This window comes from Ornithorhynchus anatinus, chromosome 5 (assembly GCF_004115215.2).
Source record: "Ornithorhynchus anatinus isolate Pmale09 chromosome 5, mOrnAna1.pri.v4, whole genome shotgun sequence".
In the NCBI taxonomy this organism is placed as follows: Eukaryota; Metazoa; Chordata; class Mammalia; order Monotremata; family Ornithorhynchidae; genus Ornithorhynchus; species Ornithorhynchus anatinus.
Window position 1 is genome coordinate 44,229,294 of NC_041732.1, and position 23,836 is coordinate 44,253,129.

Sequence of the window (23,836 nt, forward strand, 5' to 3'; positions counted from 1 at the left end):
TCACAGTGCCTGGAACCAGCTCAAGTCTCTCACCTTTACTAATCAAATCTTCTCTGGATACTATAGTCCCAGCCCTTTAATTATTGCCTTATCTCTTCTTTCCATTCTTATCCGATTCTTATCTTTGTTTTGTTTTAGCATAAAGAAATCCCCCAAGACCCTTCTTCTTCCAGAAGCCTGCAACCCGTAAGGCATCCTCATTTCCTGTCTTCCAACTGCCACATTCAATTTACCATACAATCTTGCTGGTTCTTATGTCAGTACCTTCCTTTCCAAGCAGCTGCCATGTTGGTTGCAATTCTGGTCCTATTGTAGCCTCCTTGCTGGTCTCCCTGACTCCAACCTCTCTTTGAATCCAGTTTACATTTCACACTGCTTCATAGATAATACCCGTGGATATCACTTGGCACATATCTCTCCAATCCTCAAAACCCTATACATCTTCCCATTTTCCTCCTCAACCAAGCTTTTTTTGATCAGATTCCAAGTGCTTCTTCAACACTAGCTATTTTATATGTTTGCTCTTTTCTCCTGCTATTCCTCAGCTAGGTTAGCTTCTAACTGTACCTTATTTGGGACTCTCTCACCTTAGTCAATCAGTGGTATTTACTGAGAAATTAATATGTGCACAGCACTGAATTAAGTGCTTGGGAGTCCCCTCACTCCTGCTGTTCCCCACCTGAAACTCCCTCCCCTCTCAAATCCATCAAATCACGCTCTACCTCACTGAAAATTTTCCTATAATTCCATCTCCAACAAGTCTTCCCTGATTAATTTCCAACACTCCAGGTTATTATTCTATTTGTAAATATTTTTGTGCTTTTACCCCCAGTACTGGGTAAGGTCCCTGAGGTAGGTCAAGAAACTTATTACATGTTTGTGTCGTAATTTTCCAAGGTCTTAGTATTGTGAGTCGCATCCAGAGTTACTACTACTTCTGAGTCTGGACCTCAGAGTACTAAAAATTGAACTCAAAGAACCTTAGGTTTGGCCAAAGTTTTGATGTACTGTTGGCTCCAAACTACTATCTTTGAACAGTTTCAAGGCCAAACTACTCTTCTTGATTTGGTTTTCCACTTTAACCAATTACTGGTATTTATTGAGCATTTACTCTGTGCAGAGCACTACTTTAAGTGCTTGGGAGACTACAGTGGATTCAGTCCTTAACTTCCAGGAGCACTTTCTTTATCTTTAGGTTGTTGAACAATGTACTACCCAGCTACAGAATTCACTGTTAACATTCAATTCTGTGTAGCTAATCATGACACTTGGTTGCATGTAGGGTTTGCCTGGGGAGTTGGGCACATGACTAAAGTCTTATTCAGACTCACTATCAACTCGTAGCACTTTGCCGATTAGTGGTTTGTAATCATGCTCCCCTCTTCTTGTGTGGATGCATTCAGAACACAGTGCATATAAGAGTTCCTGAATGAGTAACTCAAAGAAACAGCATGGCCCAGTGAATAGAGCTCAGGTCTGGGAGTCAGAAGGACCTGTGTTCAAATCTCAGCTCTTCCACTTACCTGCTATGTGACTTTGGGTGAGTGAACTAACTCCATTTAACTTCTCTGTGCCTCAGTTACCTCATCTGTAAAATGGGGATTGAGACTGCAATCCCTATGTGGGATAGGGACTATGTCCAGCCCTATTAGCTTTTATCTATCCTGGTGTTTAGCACAGTGCCTGACATATAGTGTGCCCTTAACAAATGCCATAAAAAAGGATCATTGATGAAATGCTAATCCTGTTGAAGCCATTGGGTTGGAATCATATTTTGACACCAACTTCCAGGTTCCTTGGGATCTCCTCAAGCATGGCTGCATGTACTCTGTTCTTAATACAAGGGGACCCTAAGCCACAATCCTGATTTTTCTTTTCGATAATGGGGAAAAGTATCAAAGCCTAGTGGAAAATGTCATGGTTTCTAATCCTAGCTCCACCACTTGCCTGTGTGACCTTGAGCAAGTCTCTTCACTTCTGTGCCTCTGTTTCCTCACCTGTAAATAGTGATTCAATACCTGTTCTTCTTCCCACTTGAACTGTGCCAGGGACTGAACTGTGTCCAATCTGCATATGCTATATCTGTCAGTGTTTAGTAAGTACTTGGCACACAGTAAGGACTTAAATAGCATTATTATTTTATCATTATTAATATAAGCCCAAAGATTATCCAGCCAGCCACATCAGTGTGGAGGAGTATTTGAGTCTTTATAGACTTGTTAGGGCACCCCAATTTTTTCAGGCATTAGTAATGCTCAGCCCTACTAGTAGTGTCAAATATTGTTGATCAGTGAAGACTGTGTAGAGATTTTGACGTTGTTCTGGGCATTTCTACTGAAGGATCAGGGGCCTGGGAGTCAGAAGGACCTGGGTTCTAATCCTGGCTCTGACACTTGTCTGCTGTGTGATGTTGAGGAAGTCACTGAGCACCTACTGTCTGCAGAGCATGGTACTAATTAATTAATGATGGTATTTGTTAAGCGCTTACTATGTGCCAAGCACTGTACTAAGCACTAGAATAGTTACAAAGTAATCAGGTTGTCCCAGGTATGATCCCTCTCCAGCATCAGTTCACATTCTTGTTTTGTCCTTGCTTCAAAAGACATTTAAGTTGCAGTCTGCCTAGCCCCTCCATTCTGAAATAAGGACAACACCCTATATGAGTGGCTGATTTTCTGAATAAAAACCTATGAAATCATTTTGGGTTTCAAGACAAACTCAACCTGGAGACCCTTTTACAAGAGCTTTCTTTCAAAGATAAGTTAACCAAGATGATACCATTCAAAGTTAGAATTCAATCTGCACCCTGGATTGCTAACTTTTAGCACTCTGGGAAATTCAATCAATCCATCATATTTTTTGAGTGCCTGCTCTGTGCAGTACACTGCACCAAGCACTAGGAAGGGTACAGTATAATGGAGTTAGTAGATACATTCTCTGCCCACAACAGACAATTGAGGAAAATTTTCCATAACCTTGGCAGCAATTTAACTTCAAAAATCAGCTTCTAGAGCATGTACCCTCCGTGTCTGCCTCACCATTTTCTGCACAGGCATCCTTTTGAAATAAATGAGATGCTGGATTTAATGGGAACAAACCTTCCCCCAATTATTTCCAGGGGCAAAGCGCTCACTGCCTCATTACTCATTCTGTCCTTTATATTAGTTCCAAATGTGCCCTTTACTTCCAATGACCAGAGTCATCTCCCTGATATTGGAAAGGTTGCTTCTTGCAAATTGTCAAACTGGGGGTCCCAAGTGCCAGAACTAAAAAAAATGTCTCTCAGAGTCCCTAGTGACAAATTCAGATCCCCACAGGTTTGTTGGTTCCTGGAATCTTTCAGTGACTCTCCAAACTCAGCACTATGGTAAATGGCCCTCATCCTTCATCCTGCAACAAAGCAGCCTCACCAGGCTTAATATGGGCAGTAGCAGCACGCACCTGTCAAACCTCCACCTGGTAGGAGGTACCTAGAAAAATCCAACTCCGGTGGAATTTTTTTAAGATAAATGATAGTGCCACTATCTACATGAGGAAAGTAAGCCATGGGGGTCCTCCACTAAATTTGTGGAGAAAACAGATCAGAAAAACACTGTCATTTAATTCCCATCTCAATTACACAAATATTCAGGTGAGTGACATATCAAATCATGTTCTCCCAGTAGTGTTCACTAGTTTGGTCCATTGGAATTTTTCAATCTAGCAGCATGACACAAGCTTCTTAGCTCTCGATTCCTGTTCCAGTCAATCAGTGTTATTTACTGAGCACCTACTATCTGCAGAGCATGGTACTAAGCACTTGGGAGAGTACAATACAGAGTTGACAGGCATGTTCCCAAGGAACTTAGAATTTAGTTCCAATTTTTTCTACCACAACTTTGCCCACTGCCTATGGTTTGTGATCATTTTCCTTGGTCTAACATCAAGTTCCATTTTTTGAATAATGTAGATGCTTTTCCACTTCAGATTTCTCCCTGTCCGGTGAAGGTGAGACCCACCTGAGGTTTAATGGTGGCTGTGAAAATTTCAGCTCCTGTGACTGTGAACCAATTATTGATTTTAGCAAGGGCTAATAAATATTGTTTTAACAATCAAACTTTATGAAATCCTGAATAATCTCAGGTTGTGTGAGATCTGATTGACAACAGGGTCCCCAGTCTAAAAGAATCTAAAATTTCAGACCAGGTTCTTCCCTGACTAGTTGACACTGGAGTCACCTAATCTCCTGAGTTGTTTCCAGTTGATGTCCCCATTATTACAAGTCTCTGCCTCTCATAGAGAGAGGCCAACCTTGACAATGGAAGGATTTTTCTCTCTCCCACTCCTTTTCAAGTGTTCACACTGGGCACACGTCAAAGAGCAGAGAATCTATCCTGTCACCTAGGGTCCCTGCTCCACAGCATGAGGTTTCCATGAAAGCACAGGTGGCTACAGGTGTGCCCAGAACTCTGAACCCCACCAGAGCCTGGAAATCTGCTTCTTTACCTTTATTACCCTAGGAATTTTATTTTTATTTTGTGTATTTGTGTTGTGTTTTCATGCTTTATCATCTCTGAAGTGTCTGTCTCCAGTCTCTTCTCTCCACTTATACTCTTAGATAAACCCCCTGAGGGACAGGAACCATGTCTAATTCCCACCTGCGTATTCTCATCCCCAGGCTTAGTACAGAGTTCTGCACACAGTAAGCTCTTAATGCTATTACTACTAGTTCTGCTAGTAAAAACCTTCAGAGAAGATTCCACCAACTCTCTCATTAGTCCATTCCAACATCTAGTAGCCCTTGTCACTGCTGATGCAGCTTAACCCCATTTTCTCTTGGTGCTTCTTCATTGGCCAGAGAGCTGCCATCACCTTCTTCTGTGGGGCAACTTTGGCTTTGCTTAGCTATTCTTCTTCCATTGCTTAACCTGCCTGGCTCCAGGAGACCATCCACCAACAAACTGGGTTTCTTCTCTCTATCCCATCTAGTCACTGGAACAATGATATTCTGAATCTGGAGACTCAGTCCCCTGCTTCTTTCCCAAAAGGGAACTGATCCAGCTCTTTGGGGATGGAAATATTCAACTAGAAGAGCATTTTACAACCAGTTCTTGAAGCCAAAATGCATCAGATACTGTTTTTCTGGCCTCCGAGTAAACGAGAAGCACTTAACAAAGGCACTTATGGGTGCTGTGGAATGCCCATACTACAAAAAGAATTATTTATCTTCTGCTTAAGTACCACATAACGAGCTATTATTAATAAATGAAAATTGATCGACCTTGGAAACTACAAAGCTTGAATCTTCTCCTTCCTGCCAATGACGAGGGCTCTTTCTCAATGCCAGCACATGAAGGGAGAGCAATCTCACTTCTGAAAGCCCCAAAGATGTAAATCAAAGATTTTATGGCTTTGTCACTGCACTCTCTAGTGATGCATTTCACTGGTATCAAATTAGAAAAGTCTGAAGCAGTAAGCAGTGGAGGTTATTAAAGGTCCTATATTCCTCTGAGCACATTTGAAGAGTAAAGCCACTGCAGGGAAAAAGTCACCTCTTCATCAAATTTGTTTTCATAAAGATATCATTAATAGTCATTTAATAGGCACAAACGGTCCTTTAATCGGCACATCTAAAAATGTGCTGGGTTAAGCCCAGGCTGCAGAGAACAGAATGTGCTTTCAGCAGCAAAGAGGTCCAGGAGATTGCTAATGCACAACTCTGATAAGACTTCAACTCAACTACAACAAAATGGAATGTAATTTTTTTTTTCAAAAGCACTCAAACTATTCTTTCCTCAGCTCCTCCCACACACCCAGTACCCAAATAGCAAGTCATTTTCCCCTAGTTCTCATGAGGCTTCTGCAGAAGATAGTTTTTTCCATCTCTCTGGGGTGAGGGTATGTGGAAGAGACTGGAGGAGAAAGAAGCCAGAAATGTCTTTGATGGCCAGTAAAGAAGCACAGAAACCGAGTGAGGTTGTTCACTTGGCCAAGGTGCACAAACTATTTTGTTCAAGACATTTGAAATCCAGCAGGGGAGTAGCTAGCAGAGACTACGCAACTTGGACAAAGCATTTGGGACCACTGACATCCAATCCCACTAAGCCATAGGGCTGGCAGAATGCAGAGGAGGAAGGCATATTCCAACAACTTATTTAAATGAATATTAAGCAATAAAGGTAAGTGAATCAAAATGGTGCTAGGCCTCAGGCTCCCCAATGGCTACCCATTTTTCATCACATTAAGCAAAAACCCCTTACCACTGGCTCCAGGGATTTTCATCAGCGCTTCCCTTCTTCAATACTGGCTCTCTTTTCCCTGTAGAAGTCTCTGCTTCCACATTTCTTCTCCAACTCGGCTATACTTCATCTTTCACTCTCTGTCCTCCTCACTCTATTCCCCTTCCTTTTCTAAATCTGCCAGACCACAATCCTTCCCAAAGTCCTCCTAAAATCTCACCTCCTCCAAAAAGCTTTCCCTATTTAACATCCAACACGTCAGTCAGGTGAATCTAACAACTACCCTTACCGTTCAACAATTTATACCTCTTCTCAGCAAAAGTGCATATAAGATTGTAGGCTCCTTGTGGGCAGGGCTTATCTTTTCCTACTCTATTGTATTGCACTCTGCTAAATGCTTAGGACAGTGAACCACACTGATTAACATGAATATTCAGTTACATAGTCAATTATTTCTTCAGCTACTTCTTCCTGATATGCTCATGCTACTGTATCATATCATCATTCCTCATCCTTCATCCACACTTTTTAAGTACATTTTGCCTGTCTGTCTCCTCCATTAGATGGTAAGTCCTCTGAAGGTAGGAAACATTTGTTTTGGTTTTTTTTGTTCTCTCCAAAGTGCTGGAGGCCCCATGTCCACCATCTGGAATTTTGCTCGCCAGGGCACCCATCTCACTACTGGTTCCTCATAACCTCAGAAAAAGTAAACAGTAGATTCTGCTCCCTATAACTATTACAGAGCACAAAATATATCCAGTCAGAAGCATGGCAAGATATTTTGGTTCTTTTCTGATTTCTCTGCTGCAGTTTTTGATGTTTATTTTAAAGCCACTAATCCCTTATGAATCTTTTAACAGAGAATAGTTTCAACAAGATCTTGAAAGCAATGAGAATGTACGATATGTTCTTTCAGAATCTGAAATTTTCCATGCATTCCTTACTGCTGACTTTCTTTGCCATCCACTGGAGTCAGTAGGTTGAATGCCAAATTGCCCTACATTGCCTGCTTATGGAAGAGCCCTTCAGTCTATGCTGAGTAAACATCCAGAACACACAAAATCCCCTGTGATCAAGTGACTTTGAGAAATTCTCTAAGCCAACTTTTTTCTTTTGGACCAGACTACACTACCCAAAACAACCCATATAGAAGGGAGGCTAACCTTCTAGGAAATATTTCTAGGGAAAAAAATGGTCTACAATCCTCTTTAACAACCACGCTTGGATTTGTACCTTTCATTAGCCCCTCCCTTGACCCCAGAGCACTTTTGTACATACTCATAATTTATATATTTATACTAATGTCTGTCTTTCCCTTTAGACCTTAAGCTCATTATGGGCAAGGAATGTGTCTACCAATTCTATTATATTCTCCCAAGTGCTTAGTACAGTTCTCTGAACATGTGATTGATTAATTGATTTAATAGCCCCTTCTTAGAAACCTAGAGTGCAAATTGATAAAAAACAGAGTAATAGGAATATGAAAATGGAAAAGAGCTGTGAAATCTGTTCCTAACTGCTTATTTTTCCCTCCTTCAACCAATTCAAAGAACTATCTTCCACTTGGATGAGTAATAATAATAATAATGATGGTATTTCTTAAGTACTTACTATGTGCAAAGCACTGTTCTAAGCACTGGGGAGGATACAACATGATCAGGTTGTCCCAAATGGGGCTCACAGTCAATCCCCATTTTACAGATGAGGGAACTGAGGCACAAAGAGGTCATGGGTTCTAATCCCACCTCTGCCACTTGTCAGCTGTGTGACTTTGGGCAAGTCACTTAACTTCTGACTGGCCAGGCCTGTGCTCCTTCCACCAAGCCATGCTACTTCTCTAAATAAATGTTAAACAAATAAAATGGTACCCAAAGAGATGAGGAGGGTGAGAATTTTCAAGAGCAATTGGTTTATGAAGTTTGGAAGCCAAAAAAAAAAAAAAGACACAGGAAGCAGAACATACAGAATGAGATAATAATAATAACGAAAATAATAGTAATTGTTAAGCACTTACCAGGTACCCAGCCCTGTACTAAGCAATGGGGTAGATACAAGATAATTAGGTCCCACATGGGGCTAACAGTCTAAGAAAAAGGGTGAACAGGAATTGAATTACCAATTTGCAGATGAGGTACCTGAGGCATAGAGAAGTAAAGTGACTTGCCCAAGGTCAAAAAACAGACTAGTAGAGCTGGGAGTAGAACCCAGGTCCTCTGACACCCAGACCATGTTCTTTCCACTAGGTCATGCTGCTAAGAGATGAATAATGTATTAAATATGTAGCTCAAAGTCTGAGTGTGAGGAATGTGCCTCAAAAATAATCTTTTCTTAGGATTTCAGGATGACATCTAGGAGAGTTATACAACAAGATTTCTTCCCTCTGTAATTTTGTCTTTTTCAGCAGGCATGTCCTAGAGGCTTTTGCCCCAGCTTTTCTTTTATCTTCATTAGATCATTACATGGAAAGCATAGGGATGATGTTGATTTCATAAATCTAATTTGGCTTCATGAAAACTCAACCACAATTTAGGTCATCAGTGATCTCCTTTGCAGTCTTACATTTCCCTCTGCTTTCAGAATGACCCACTGATACCTCAAACGTAACAAATCCAAATAGAACTCATCTTCCCACTGACTTTCCCATCCCTGTAGACAATACCACTATCTTCCCTCTCACAGGCCTGTAACCTTGACTTGATCCTTAATTCATTTCTCTCTTTCAAACTGCTTATTCACTCTATACCCAAATCCTGTTCATTCTACCTTTACAGCTCTAGAATCCACCTAATCCCCTTCATCCAAACTGCTACCACACTGGTTCAAACACGTATTGCATCCCGCCTCAACTACTGTATCAGCAACCTCGATGACCTCCCTGCCTTCAGTCTCTCCCCAATCCATCCCTTATTTCTACCTAAATTATTCTTAAAAAAAAATCAGTCCATGCCTCCCAACTCCTCAAAAATCACCAATGGCCACCTATCCATCTCTGCATTATATGGAAACTCCTTATCCTCATTTACTTTAAGGCACCCAAAAGCTCTCACCTTCATACCTTATCTCATTAATCTCCTACTGCAACCAAACCCACACAACTCATTCTAACAGCAACCTGCTTATTGTACTTCAATCTGGTCTGTCTCACTGCCAACCCCTTAGCCACAGGGTGTGTTTGGCCTGGAATTCCCTCCCATTTTGTATCCAAGACCACTCTCCCCATCTTCAAAGCCCTAGTAAAATATCTCCTCCAAGATGGCTTCACTGAAAAACCTTTCATTTCCCTACCCTATTCACCCTCTCATCTGTACTTTGGTCTGCGTATCAAAGTGCTTAAGGGGTATAGACCCATCTAGCCCCACAAGATTTACTTGTCCTAATTCTCTGCCACATCTTCTAACTAATTTATTTTAATTGTCTGTCATGCTGCATTAGACCCTTGAGGGCCAGGATCATGTTTACTAACTCTATTGCAATGTACTCTCCCAAAAGTTTAGTGAGTACTCTGTGCACAGTAAGCACTTGACAAATACCATCGACTGACTGATTGATAATTATGGTATTTATTCATTTATGTGCCCAAGCATTGGGCTAAGCATGGAGATAGATGAGATAATAAGATTAGACATGTTTCACTTTTAACTAGGCTCCCTTTTTTTTTTTCAGATCAGCATGAAGTAGGGAGTTCACCCTCTTGGAAGCTGGGTATTGTTCCTTCAAATTCCACAATGATGGAATTTACTAATGGCCTGTCTCCCTGCTCTTGGTCTATTTAGCGTGTCTGTGAGATTGAGGAAGTTTCTCACCCCAAACCAGAATTTGACACCCTACAAATGTGGACACTGTCCATTTACCCCAGAACCATGGATCAAACATGCACTGACCCATTTTCAAATCCCATCTTCTTCATGGATCCTTTATGGATTGACCACAAATGGGCTCAGCTTTCAGAACTATTACAATAACCCCTTTAGCAGTGTGCTTATAGCTCTCATTTAACCCATATATTTAATCTACCACTAAGTCCTGTCAGTTCAATCTTCATGGCATTGCTAAAATCCACCCTTTCCTCTCCATCCAAACTGCTACTGTGTAAAGCCAAGCACTTATTCTATCCAGCCTTGATTACTGTATCAGCCTCCTTGCTGACCTCCCTGACTCCCCTTCACTCTGCCACCTGGATCATTTTTCTAGAACACCCAGTTCACATTTCCCCACTCCTCAAAAACTTCCAGTGGTTGCCAATCCACTTCCACATCAAACAGAAACACCTTACCATCAGTTTTAAAGCATTCAATCACCTTGCCCCTGCCCCCCTGACCTCACCACTCTCCTACAACAACCCAGCCTGCACACTTCACTCCTCTAATCCCGACCTACTCACTGTACCCCAATCTCGTCTATCCTGCTTTCGACCTTCCACCTACATCCTGCCTCTGGCCTGGGTAGCCCTTCCTTTTCATATCTGACAATTACCATCCCCCACTTAAAAGGCTTAATGAAGGCACATCTCTTCCGAGAGAATTTCCCTAAGTCCTCATTTCCTCTTTTCACACTCCCTTCTGCATTGCTCTGATTTGCTCCCTTTATTCACCAACCCTGACCCTAGCTCCACAGCACTTATGTACCTATCTGTGAGCCAGTTGTTGGGCAGACATTGTCTCTGTTGCTGAATTGCACTTTCCAAGCACTTAGTACAGTGCTTTGCACAAGGTAAGCACTCAATAAATATAATTGAATGAATCCACAAGTTATTTATATTGTCTGTCTCCCCCTCTAGACTGTAAGATCACTGTGGAAAGGAAATATGTCATTTTATTGTTTGTGCTCTCCCAAATGCCTAGTACAGTGACCTGCATGCAGTAAATGCTCAATAAATGATTGATCAATTAAATGATTATATCAGCCCTGATTTCATTAGAACCTCATAGACTCATCAGATATATACCTCTCTTCCCTTCCCAAATGATTTCACCTTCCTGGTACCAAACACTGGTCATGAATATTAATCACTTTTGTAAACCATGTATTGAGCAGTTGCCAGGGAGCTCACAGATCTACCACCCAGACCCACCTCTCCCTGGCAGAAATGAATCTGCTGGATTATATCAATAATCTCTCACATGCAAGTTATTTGTCTCAAACTTAGTGGCTTTTCCTTGGTAAGCCTCTTAAATTGTACATATTGGATAGGGTCTTTAGCATAAACATCAGCATGGTGTAATGGGTACAGCAAGGACCTGGGAATCAGAAAGTCATGGGTTCTAATCCAAGCTCCACCACTTGTCTGCTGTGTGACCTTGGGCTAATCCCTTCACTGTGCCTCAGTTATTTCATCTGTAAAATGAGAATTGAGACTGTGAGCCCCACATGGGATAGGGACTGTGTACAACCTGATTTGCCTGTATCTTCCCTTGTGCTTAGTACGTTGCCTGGCACATAGTAAGTGCTTAACAAATACCACAGTTATTATCTTCATTTTCAATTATACTAAATGAAAAACCTACAAACATAAGCAATGCCATTATAGAGGCACTGCAATGGTTCACACTGTTTAGTAAGCCTTTGCTGACAGTGGCATTATACGATCTTATGCTTAGGAATATACTATTGAATGAATATGCCAGCCAAAATACCCTTCATATGCCTGACTTCCTTTATAACCATTCATTTTTTTGAATGCTTACTGTATGCAGAGCACTGCTCTAAGTGTTTGGGAGAGTACAAAACAGTTGGTAGACAAATCTCTCAACCAGGACCAATAGTCTTCTAATAACTCATTATGGGCTCTTTATCCTTGAATGTATCCAGTCCTCTTGAATCCACTAATTTTCTGCCTCTGAGCAACTTTCTGGATAAATGAATTGTAAAATGACAACTGCCTGCTGTGTGAAGAATTGTGGGCTTATTTTTAATAGGTGAATCTCATATTGGTATTGTGGGATCCGTGAACAATACTTCCATGTTGTTCCTGACCACAACCTTAATGATTTTGCAGGCTAATCATGTCACTCAGCCTACATCTTTACAGATTAAAGTGCCTGAACTCGGTCTATTCTCAAAAGGAAGATCACCCATTCTCCAAGTCATCTAATTATCCTTCTCTAGCCTTGGAAATGTCCTTAGATATGACAAGAACTGTGGATGGTATTCAAGGGGTGATGGTACTATGCTGTTAGGTGTTTTTGTCCTTTTTTTGGTGATGCCAAATATTGAATTGACCTTTATGGCTGCAGCCACACATTGGATCCACAGTTGAACAGACCCACAAGAAAAGCAGCTTGGCCTAGAGAAAGGAGCATGAGTCTGGTAGTCAGAGGACCTAGATACTAATCCCAATTCTGCCACTTTCTTGATATGTGATCTTGGACAGGTCACTTCACTTCTCTGTTCCTCAGTTTCCCCAACTGTAAAATGAGGATTCAATACCTGTTCTCCCTCCTACTTAAGCTTTGAGGACCATGTGACATAAGCACTCTGACCTGATTATCATGTACCCACTCCAGCACTTAGAACAGTATTGTTACAGCACACCACTCATTATTTAATAGTAAGAACTTAATGATTAAATATTATTATACTAACACTACCAATAAGACAGACTCCAAGAACAGTGCTTGATGAGCACCACTCATAATTTAAGAGTAAGCACTTAATGATTATTAATTCTAATACTACTGATTAGAATGATGATAATGATAAAAGACAGACTCCAAAGACTCAAATCCTGTTTCTGAGTCATAACTGATAGCTCCAAATCCATGGTCCTGCAGTAGAAATTTGGCTAATTTTCCCCTAGGTGTGTCACCAAGTACTTGCTGAAGCTCAATTCCCTTCTTCTGCCCACTCAGTTGTACAGACTTTTTGTACAGTTTGTTTCCCATCTGCTTTCACCACATACAAGAGCTCGGTGTTATCCACAAACCTGAAGATTTCACCACACAGCACCCCTTCCACATAGTTTATGAAAATATCAAACCAAACTGGGATAAGTGCAAAGTCCTAGATGTGCCCCTACTTCTACTTATATCTTTCCATCCTACTAAGTGACCAGTTAACCTTCCATTTGTTGCCTTATTTTGTTTCCCCCTTTGAAACAGTTTTCTATCCTTTTTTTATGGTATTTGTTGATCACTATGTGCCAGGCACTGTACTAAGTGCTGTAGTAGATACAAGCAAATTAGGTTGGTCCCACTCCATGTCCCACATTCATTCAATTGTATTTATTGAGCGCTTACTATGTGCAGAGCTCTGAACTAAGTGCTTGGAAAGTACAATTTGGAAACAGATAGAGACAATCTCTACCCAACAACAGGTTCACATGGGGCTGACACTCTTAATGCCCATTTTACATATGAAATAACTGAGGCACAGAGAAGGTGAGTGACTTGCCCAAGGTCACAGAGCAGACAAGGGGTAGATCTGGGATTAGAACACAAGTCTTTCTGATGCCTGGGCCCGTGCTCTATACACTAAACGATACTGTGTCTCACTATGATAATTCCCTCATCCTATGATTACTCTGGAACCTTGTCAAAGACATTTTGAAAATCAAAATATATTCTGTCTAGTGGTTGCCTTTGATCCATACGCTTTTGATTTTTTTCAAAGGCCAGCAGATTATGGAAACAATTTCCCCTGACAGAAATTTTGTGGTCTTCTCCCAAGAAAAGATTTAATGACTCAATCACACACCTCTGACTCCTTTTGGAGGAAGATTAGTCAAAATATCTAATAGTTCTAGGACAATAAGTCTACTAATTTGGTGCCAGGATAGAGCACGGGCCTGGGAGTCAGAAGGACCTGAGTTCTAACCCAGGCTCTGCCATGTTTACTGTGTAACCTTGGGCAAGTCACTTCACTGTGCTTCCATTTTCTCATTCATTCAATTGTATTTATTGAGCACTTACTGTATGCAGAGCACTGTACTAAGTGCTTGGAAAGTACAATTCAGCATCTGTAAAATGGGGATTAAGACTGTGAGCCCCATGTGGGATGTGGACTGTGTCCAACCTAAGTTGAATCTACTCCAGTGCTTAGTACAGTGCCTGGCACATAGTAAACTGCTTAACAAATACCATTTTGAAAAAATTCAATTTTTTTAATGGTATTTGTTAACCACCTACTATGTATCAATCACTATTCCAAATGCTGGGCTAAAAACAAATCAATCAGGTCAGACAGTTCCTCAGTCTCACAATCTAAGTAGGAAGGAAAACAGGTATTGAATCCCTGTTTCACAGTTGAGGAAACTGAGGCATAGAGAAGTGAAGCAACTTGCCCAAGGTCACACAGAAATCAAGTGCCAGCGACAGAATTAGAACCCAGATCCTCTCCCAGGCCTGGGCTCTTTCTGCTAGGCCATGTGGTTTCCCAGTATCAGTGTAAATAATGGATCAAATACCTCAGCTCTCCAAAAGTAATTCTTGTAATAGGAATGCTTTTTGATAAGATAAATTGGATTGGCTTTGTTTTGAAGAATATAATGAATTCTTAACATGTCTGATTATGACCTTATTCTTTTTTTTTTTAAGAGCACATTCCAACTGATGCAATCTTTTTTTGGAACTATAAGTAATAACTAGATCCCCAATGCCATGTTTGCTTGTGTTAAAGGTCTTATTAAAGGCTAATAGTCTTGAAGGTTAATGGCTTATAAAAAAAAAAGTAATAGCCTTAGTGGCCCAATGGGATAGCTATTTCTGAAGGGTGTAGCAGCAAAATACTGGCTACAAACTGATTCTTCATTAGCTCTAAACCATGGGCTGCTGAGTTTATAATAGTCCAGCTCTTTCATATCAGGAATCAAGTCTTAAAATGTTGATTCATAAAACAGAAATAATGAGCAGCTATTAATTAGTATCAGTTGGAACTCTGGTCCTGCTCTGCAATTGCTTTAGCTAATCTTTATAACTTCATTTCATTGGCCCATTTGTGTGTGAGGACTAAATGACAACACAATGCCAAAGTAATGATATATGGGACAAAAAAAGTTAAGTTAAATACCGGAAGGGCAACCAGAGGCCTCTGCTTAAGATGGGCAAGAGCCAATGGTTGGTGGTAATAGTGGTTATTATGATGATGATGACGACAATACACTGGGATAGATACAAGATAATCCCCTTCGACGCAGTCTAAGAAAGAGGAAGAGCAGATAATCTCTATTTTACAGATGAGAAAACTAAGGCCTGGAGAGGTTGAATAGTGTGCCCTAGCTTGACAACAGGCAAGAACCTAGGTGTTCTAAATCAATCAACCACAGTAGCATTTATTGAACACTTATAATGTGCAGAGCACTGTACTAAGCACTTGGGAGAGTACAGTACAACAGAGCAGGCAATAGGCAGACATGTTCCCTGCCCACAGTGAGCTTACAGTGTAATATGGGGTCACCAGTCTGGTGCACTCTCCACTAGTCTACTCTGCCTCTTGGAATACCTTCCTGTTGGGAAGTGATTGCACAAGAAAGTTGAGGCTAAGTAAAACTAAAAATCCTGCAGTGTGAATGTTCCATCTTAAAACTACGTTCAGCTTCATTACTAGCTTCCTTGCTGCCTCCAGAGTTGAAATATTCTGTGGGTTCCATTATTGTCGCAGCACACCAATCATAATTTAATTTTCTCAATACCTGTTTGAATGCCAGCGTAATAAAGTACTACAAGGGAGCAGTCAATCAAGAATTTAAATCAATATTTCCTCTTGCCTCTGGTAATGAATGCATCCTTCCAATGTTGTGAAGTGCCATTTAGAGGAAACACAAAAGAGTCTAAGGATTTGTCTTGGGTACTCAAAAAGAAAGTTGAAGGCTATCCCAGGAAAACTTAATTGTGCATTGTCAGAGCTTCCTTTTGGAGAGAAAAATATTACACATTTCTGAAATGAGTATATAGTGTGTGTATGTAATGGGGACAGGGGAGTACACAAATTTAAACCCATGCACACACACATCTGCCTGAATAATCTTAGTGGAAACAAGAAGAAAGGCCAGATAAGCAGTTGTTCAAAGGGCAGAGCCTTGACTGGTTCTCCTCCTCTCTGGCCACTCATTCTCAACCTCTTTCACAGTCCCCTTCTCTGTCTTTCCACCTTGTCACTGTGGGAATCCCTCAAGGCAAAGTTCTGGGTACCTTTTTATTCATTATCTACACTCATTCCCTTGGATAACTCATTCATTCTCATGGCTTCAGCTACCTTAAATATGTGGATAATTCCCAAATCTTCATCTCCAGCCCTGATGTTTCTCCTTCTCTTCAGTCTTGTATTTCCTCTTCTCTACTTGGATGTCCCATTGACACCTCATTTTTATGGCAGTAAAGTACATACTATATGCTAAGCACATATCCTGGTGAGATACAAGATAAGCATGCTGGATATAGTCCCTGTCCCACATGGGGCTCACAATCTCAATACCTATTATACCAATGAGGCAATTGAGGCACAAAAAAGTTAAGTGATTTGCCCAAAGTCACACTGCAGACAAGTGGAAGAGCTAGGATTAGAATCCAGGTCCTTTTGACTCCCAGACCCATGCTCTACCTACTAGGCTACACTGCTTCTTGTGGTGAGGGAACATGTCTACCAACTCTGTTATATTGTACTCTCCCAAGTGATTAGTACAGTGCTCTGAGCACGATAAGCACTTGATAAATATGACTGATTGTTGGGAAGACAGGATTTCAAAGGTCTGTTGTATATCAGAATTAAGTTGAGAAATGAAAGGGAATGGTTTATATTTTGAGAGATTTCTTGGAAGCTCCAATTACATTTAATGTTAGTGTAAAGAGACTGCTACCCCAAAACCTTTAATATACTTTAGAAACAAAAGGGATAATCTCGGTGTGAGAAGGTAGTACTTTTTTCAGAATATCTCCAAGATATTCAAGGTATAGAAAAGGGCTCAGATTATACCTTAATGATCTGAAAGATGAAATATGATTTTTAAAAAGGAAGTTTTTTTTTTCTCTGAGACGCTAAACCCTATATCTAGCATGGCCTAAAGAAATTCTATTTAGTTGCCATTGTTTTTACGAGATGTTCTTCCCCTTGACGCTGTTTATTGCCATTGTTCTTGTCTGTCCGTCTCCCCCGATTAGACTGTAAGCCCGTCAAACGGCAGGGACTGTCTCTATCTGTTGCCGACTTGTTCATCCCAAGCGCTTAGTACAGTGCTCTGCACATAGTAAGCGCTCAATAAATACTATTGAATGAATGAATAGAGACAGGAGGTCTGGGCTCTAATCTCAGCCTGCTATGGGAGACATTAAAATAAACTAGAGATAGGGGAAATGGTAAGGTATTAGGATATGTATCTAAGTGCTGTGGGGCTGGAGGTGAATACTGAATTCTTAAGAGGTTTAGAGCCAAATGCATAAATGACATAGAAGGAAGGGTGAATAGGGAAATATGCAATGAGATAGATACAACATAAGCAGAATGGATTCACAGTCAAACAGGAGGAGGAACAAGAATCTTAACCCCACTGTTACACATGAGGAGACTAAGGAACAGAGAAGTTAAGTGACTTGTCCAGGGTCACATAGACAAGTGGAGAAGCAGGGATTAGAACCCAGATCTCCTGACTCCCAGTTCTATTTTCTTTCCAATAGACCATACTGTTTTATTTCAAAGCACACTGTGTTATTAATTCTAATTTTTTTATTAATACAAGTTATGCAAAATCCTTTAATGAAGATGTTGAATGCATAAAGGAGGGAATAGCAAAATCTACCTTTAATAGCAACAAGGAATTTGTCCACCAACTGATAATTGAGAAAAGCAGCATGGCCTAGTGGACCTAGACGGACTTGGATTCTAATTCTGGCTCTGCCACTTTTCTGCTATGTGATCTTGGGCAAGTCACTTCACTTCTCTATGTCTCAGTTCCCTCTGTAAAATGGGGATTAAAACTATGAGTCCCTATGTGGTTTAGGGATTGTGTACAACTATTTGCTTGTATCCTTTCCAGCTCTTAGTAGTACCTGGAACATAGTAAGTGCTTAAAATAATAATAATAACCACAACAGTATGTTGGTTAAAGTGACCTCCAAGAATCACAAAAATTTAAGGAAAATTCCTCTCTCATTCTTGGACAAAAGTAATTGATTTAGCCACTGCCCAGGAGGAGGAGTTGGGATAACTGATATGAAATCTTAATAACCTAGAAAATAATAATTCAACCCTGTTCGCTTGGCAACTACCTTGGACCAAGATAACTTTTTTGAAATGCCTATTCAGGACTTCTATGAATATTTCATATACAGAGAAGCGGCATTGCCGAGCGGGTAGAGGAAAGCCTGGAAGTCAGAAAGATCTGGGTTCTAATCCTCATTCTGATGCTATTTGACCTTGGGCAAATCCCAATTTCTCTGTGCCTCAATTACCTCAGCTGCAAAATGGGGATTAAGACTGTGACCCTCACGTGGGACAGGGACTTTGTTCAAATGATTAGCTTCTATCAACCCCAGTGCTTAGTAATAATAATAATGATAAATATGGTACTTCCTAAGTGCTTACTATGTGACAAACACTGTTCTAAGACCTGGGGCAGATACAAGTTAATCCAGTTAGACACAGTTCCCGTCCCACATGGGGCTCACACTCCTAATCCCCATTTCACAGATGAGGTAACTGAGGCCCAAGTGACTTGCCCAAGGTCATACTGCAGACATGTGGCAGAGGTAGAATTAGAACCTGGGTCCTTCTGACTTCCAAGCCCATACTCTATCCATTAAGCCATGGTGCTTCTCTAGTGCCTGGCATATAGAAAGTGCTTGACAAATACCTAACAAAATACAGAATGTTGGAAGTTACCAGGAAAGGAGTTTTCCAGACTGGCAACAAACACTCCAACCCACTGTGCCTTTTAAAGATGCCACACTTCATTTCTGAGTTTGAGCCCTCCCTCCCTCCTGCCCAACTGCCTGTTCTGCCACAATCCTGGGATCAAAGAGGCAGAAGTCAGAAGTAGCAGCCAGAGATGAGGAGCCAACATTTCCCTGAGGACATCTGAGGGGACCCATAAAAATGGATAAGAGGAAACAGGATGTGGACAAGCAGCAGCTCTTTTCCAAAACCACCTCTACCCCTTCCCACCACAGAGACATCACCAACCCCAAATCACTGCACTCCCAGGAACTCTGCCCAGTACCCCGGCCTGGTGGAATGAGATAGACCAAGCCCCCTTGAATAATAATGATTATGAAGACTGTTAAACACTACATGCCTAGCAGTGTACTAAATGCTGGGGTAAATGCATTGCAGTTATATTAGGAAGAATTTCTAACACATAAGGGGCTTAGCCTACGGGAGAAGAGATTAATGGTATTTAATGCCCATTTTACAGATGAGAAAGCTGAGGCACAGAGAAGTTAAGTGATTTGCCCAAGGTTACTGAGCAGACAAGTGGCACAGCTGGGATTAGAACCAAGGTCTCTGATTTCCAGGCCCACAGGCAGCCCTGGGGGTGGAGGGGTGGCAAGGGGGGGGAGTGAAGACAGCCACCCTCCTGCAGTAACTGTTTCCCCTGAACAGATCCAGCAACAGGAGGCTCAGGACTCAACTGGCCAGGAGAGTAACAGGGGAGGTGCCAGCTTACCAAGAGGCAAATGTATCTTTAAGAGATGCATTCTTTGGGTTCCTAGCTAATGCATCCTCTGGACAGAAAAGTCCTGCCTTAGCCCTTTCAATCTTTTTCAACTACAGAGCCAGCATATAGCTCCCATGACAGTAGGAGGCTAGGCAACTCGAAGACTCTGGGTCAGGCTGCCTAGCCTCTCCAGCCTTCTGCCCCTTATACTGTGTCACTTCAAACTTAGCAATTTATCAGTGCCAAGATGGGACATACTGGGTAGCAACTTGGAATAAAGAAAATCAGTAACATGAAGCAAAGCCAAAACAAGTATGAGTCACAGTAGCCTCATGCGAAGCTCAAAGACTTGGGAGCTCCCTATTTAACTGTACCTCAAGCTTGACTCTTTTGCCTCCAGCCCTGAGCTGATGATGTTTTCTAGCCTGGAACTCCTTCCCCATCCAAAGCTGTGCCAGACCATGGCTCTTTCAATCTTTAAATCCACCTTAAAAATAATAACTTACTCCGGGAAGCCCTCCCTGATTAATTCACAACACCCCAGAGGCATCCTACCAACACCCAACCCTGCCCCCTTTAAATCAATCAATCATATGGAGTGCTTAGTGTGCACAGCACTGAACTAAGCTCTTGGGAGAGTACAAATATCAGAGTTGGAGACATTCCCTGACCGCAGGAAGCTATATTTTTATCATACCCTCAGCTCTTGAATAAACATTCTAAATCATATTTAAATGATTCATTATTCATATTATATTTACTTATACACATATCTGCCTATCCAATTATTTTTCAGTTATTTAGTTCTTTGGTTTTTGTACTGCTTCATCCTTGTTCTTTCTTCTGCATTCACTATCTGTGAATAATCTTTGTCTTTCCCTCCCATTGAACCGCAAGCTCCTGGAGAGCAGGGAACATGTGTCTGACTGTTGTCTTACTCTTCCAAATCCTTATTACAGTTTCTAGCACTCAGTGGGTGCTCAATAATTGCAATTGATTGATTGATGGATTGGTGCTAAAAGTACAAAGCTCTATTCTCAACTCCACAGTTGACAGTGGAAGAGGGCTTTAGTTTCTACAACTGCAAAGTGTCGATTACAGCAGCTGGTAACTTCCAGGGGTGGGGTGATGATACAAAGGATGCAATTCAAATTTCTTGGAAAAAAGAGGTACTGGTCATATTAAAGCTAATTTTAAGGGATTTTACTTTCACACAAATGCCACCAGGATATTATGTTGGGTTGGTATTTTTATTTTCTTATATTCCTTCTAGGGTCTTCCAATTGGCCTCATAGGAATGCCCCCTCAGGGTTCCTCTCTCCCCTACCATCACATTTCCCTTCAGCATTCATGTCTGGCCTCTCTTTCCACAAAGAGAGCAATATTGCTTCGGAAAAACCTGATAAAATCCAATTCATGGCTCCATGGGCAGCCTTTCACTCTCTCGCTTCTCCTGCTGGTGTCAGTAAATTAGCCTCTGGTAATTATCTGTGCAGATAGCAGCAGGCCCAGTGTGCACAGGGTAGCCGTTGGCTAGAAGATGAGAGAATTTTAACATTCTGTTGGTGATTAATAAACCGTGGACAAACTCAAAAACTTTTTTTTTAGATTTAGTTGTTCAAGCTTGGAAATTGGGTTCAAGTGCCATGGATCTAATAAAACTAAAGCAGGAAGTGTCATGGGCTCAAAATTCTGGAGAAAGAGCAGGTGTTCACACCTTGCCCATAGGGGCAATTAAATTATTCAATCTAACAGGGAAGGCAATTCCCAGACCTCTGTCCTCTCTGGGGAATGCTCAAACCCTGGAGTTTATGTCCAAGGCCAGACACCAGGAGAGATATGTCCAGAGACAACTAGTTCTGCTTCGACAAACAATGGGAAGTGTGCAGAGAGAGAACAAGGAAACTCCTTTCAATGAATCAGTGGTCTTTACTGAGCACTTACTGTGTGCAGAGCATTAAGTGCTCGGGAGAGTACAACACAAGAGTTGGTAGTCATGCTCCCTGCCCACAAGAAGCTTGCAGACTAGAGCTGTTGCCTCCTTGCAACATATCATCATTATATGGGAGAATCTGGTGGCCTCTTTCTCTTCCCAGCTTTAAAAGCCTCTTCAGGATGACTCAGGCAGGACAGAAGCCCTTGTCTCATACATAGACAAGTGTGGCTGACTTGAAGCTTAATGGTGAAACAGTGGTGTGGATAGGTACAGGTACACAAACACACAATCTTCCATCCATTGTCCCCCTCCCTACTGTTAATGATTCAGATGTATGGAAAGAGGTGACAGCAGTTCCTTTTGGTTTAATGTGGTGCTCAATAAAGAGCTCCCTCTCAGGATCACACCTGGAGAGTTTCCAGTACTCTACCAGTCTTGACTGTGAGTGGAAGAGTCAAGCAGAGGCCTACCAATTCCTCCTACCTCGGGCAGTGGCTAGCAAGTAGAAGGCAATCTGCTACAAGTCAAAACTCACCTGTGCTGTGCAGCCATGGCATGGGAGAAAGTCGAGGGAGGAGATTCAAGTTCACTGCGCAGAAGGAGGCAATGGTAAAGCACTTCTATATTATTACCAAGAAAACTTTATGGACACACTACCAGAACGATTACAGATAGAGGTGGGGCATTCTGGAAGAGATGTGTTTATGGTGTCGCTGTGGGTCAGAGACGATTTGACAGCATAAGACAATAAAAAGCAGATAGATGATGAATAGATGGGTGGCAAGGGACCTCTCTGGGACCTGAGATCTGACCCCTAAGCAAATGCTGGACCCATGCAGGATTCCTGGTCTATCAATCAGTGATATTTGAGATCTTACTATATGAAGAGCACTGAGCTAAGAGCCTGAGACCTCTTTAGGGGTCACCACCAGTGAGGGGGCATCCCAAAGTTTCAGACTAGATTTGGAAGTCCATGGAACAAAGTTGGCAAGTGTATTTGAAGTCACTTTTTGGATGTCTGGATTTTGCTTCTCCAAATCCAAAGGTCTTATTTAATCTGAAACCCTCTGCCCCCTTTCTTCAAGTCCAATCCAGATTCTCTCCCACCCCCAAACATGGTTCCTTATCCAACACTTTCCCCACCCTTCCACCAAGGCAAGTTTGAGAACAATTCACTCACTGGATTCAGTAGTAACAGAGGGCTCTCACCCGACCTCTGATACTACAGCAAGTGTCAAACTACGATGGAAGTATCTGTCTGTAGTCCTAAGCATGCTGGAGTCACAGTAGGAGTCACTAGATGTAAAGAAAGAAATGGGGCGGGTGGGGGGGGGGGAAGAAATAAAAAGTATGAAGCTAAGACATCTTTGAGATGTACGACTATCAAATAGCAACTGTAAAGCCATGCATGAGATCCAGATCCCTTTCATAAGCATATTCCTACTTCACGGGGAGCGCACCACTGGGAAATGGATAAAGACCTGTTTATTTTTTGCTTGTTTTGTGGTAGTTGTTAAGTGCTTACCGAGTCAGACACTGTACTGAGTCCTGGAGTAGATATAAGACTCTTAAGTTGGATCCAGTCAATGTCCCACATGGGGATCACAGTGTTAATCCCCACTTTACAGATGAAGTAACTGAGGCACAAGAAGTGATAATTATAATAATGATTATTATGATTATAATATTTGTTAAGTGCTTACTATGGGCCAAGCATTTTTCTAAGTATTAAGGTAGTATAAGATATTTACATTGGACCCAGACCCTGAGCTACATGAGGCTCACAGTCTAATTAGAGGGAGTAAGATTTAATCCCCATTTTACTGATGAGGAAACATGCACAGAGAAATTGGGTGACTTGCCTAAGGTCACCCAGCAGATATATGGTGGAGTCAGAATTAGAACCCAGGTCCTCTGAATCCCAGGCTCATGCTTTTTCCATTAGGCCATGCTGCTTCCCTAAAACAGCATAAATGTGATCTGCGCCCTCAAGGAGTTTACAATCCAGTGTAGCACAACACTTTCACTACTGCCTCCCTGCTGCTTCTGAAGATTTCCCTGAATGTTGAGCTCCAAATATTCTTATACCTCCACACAAGT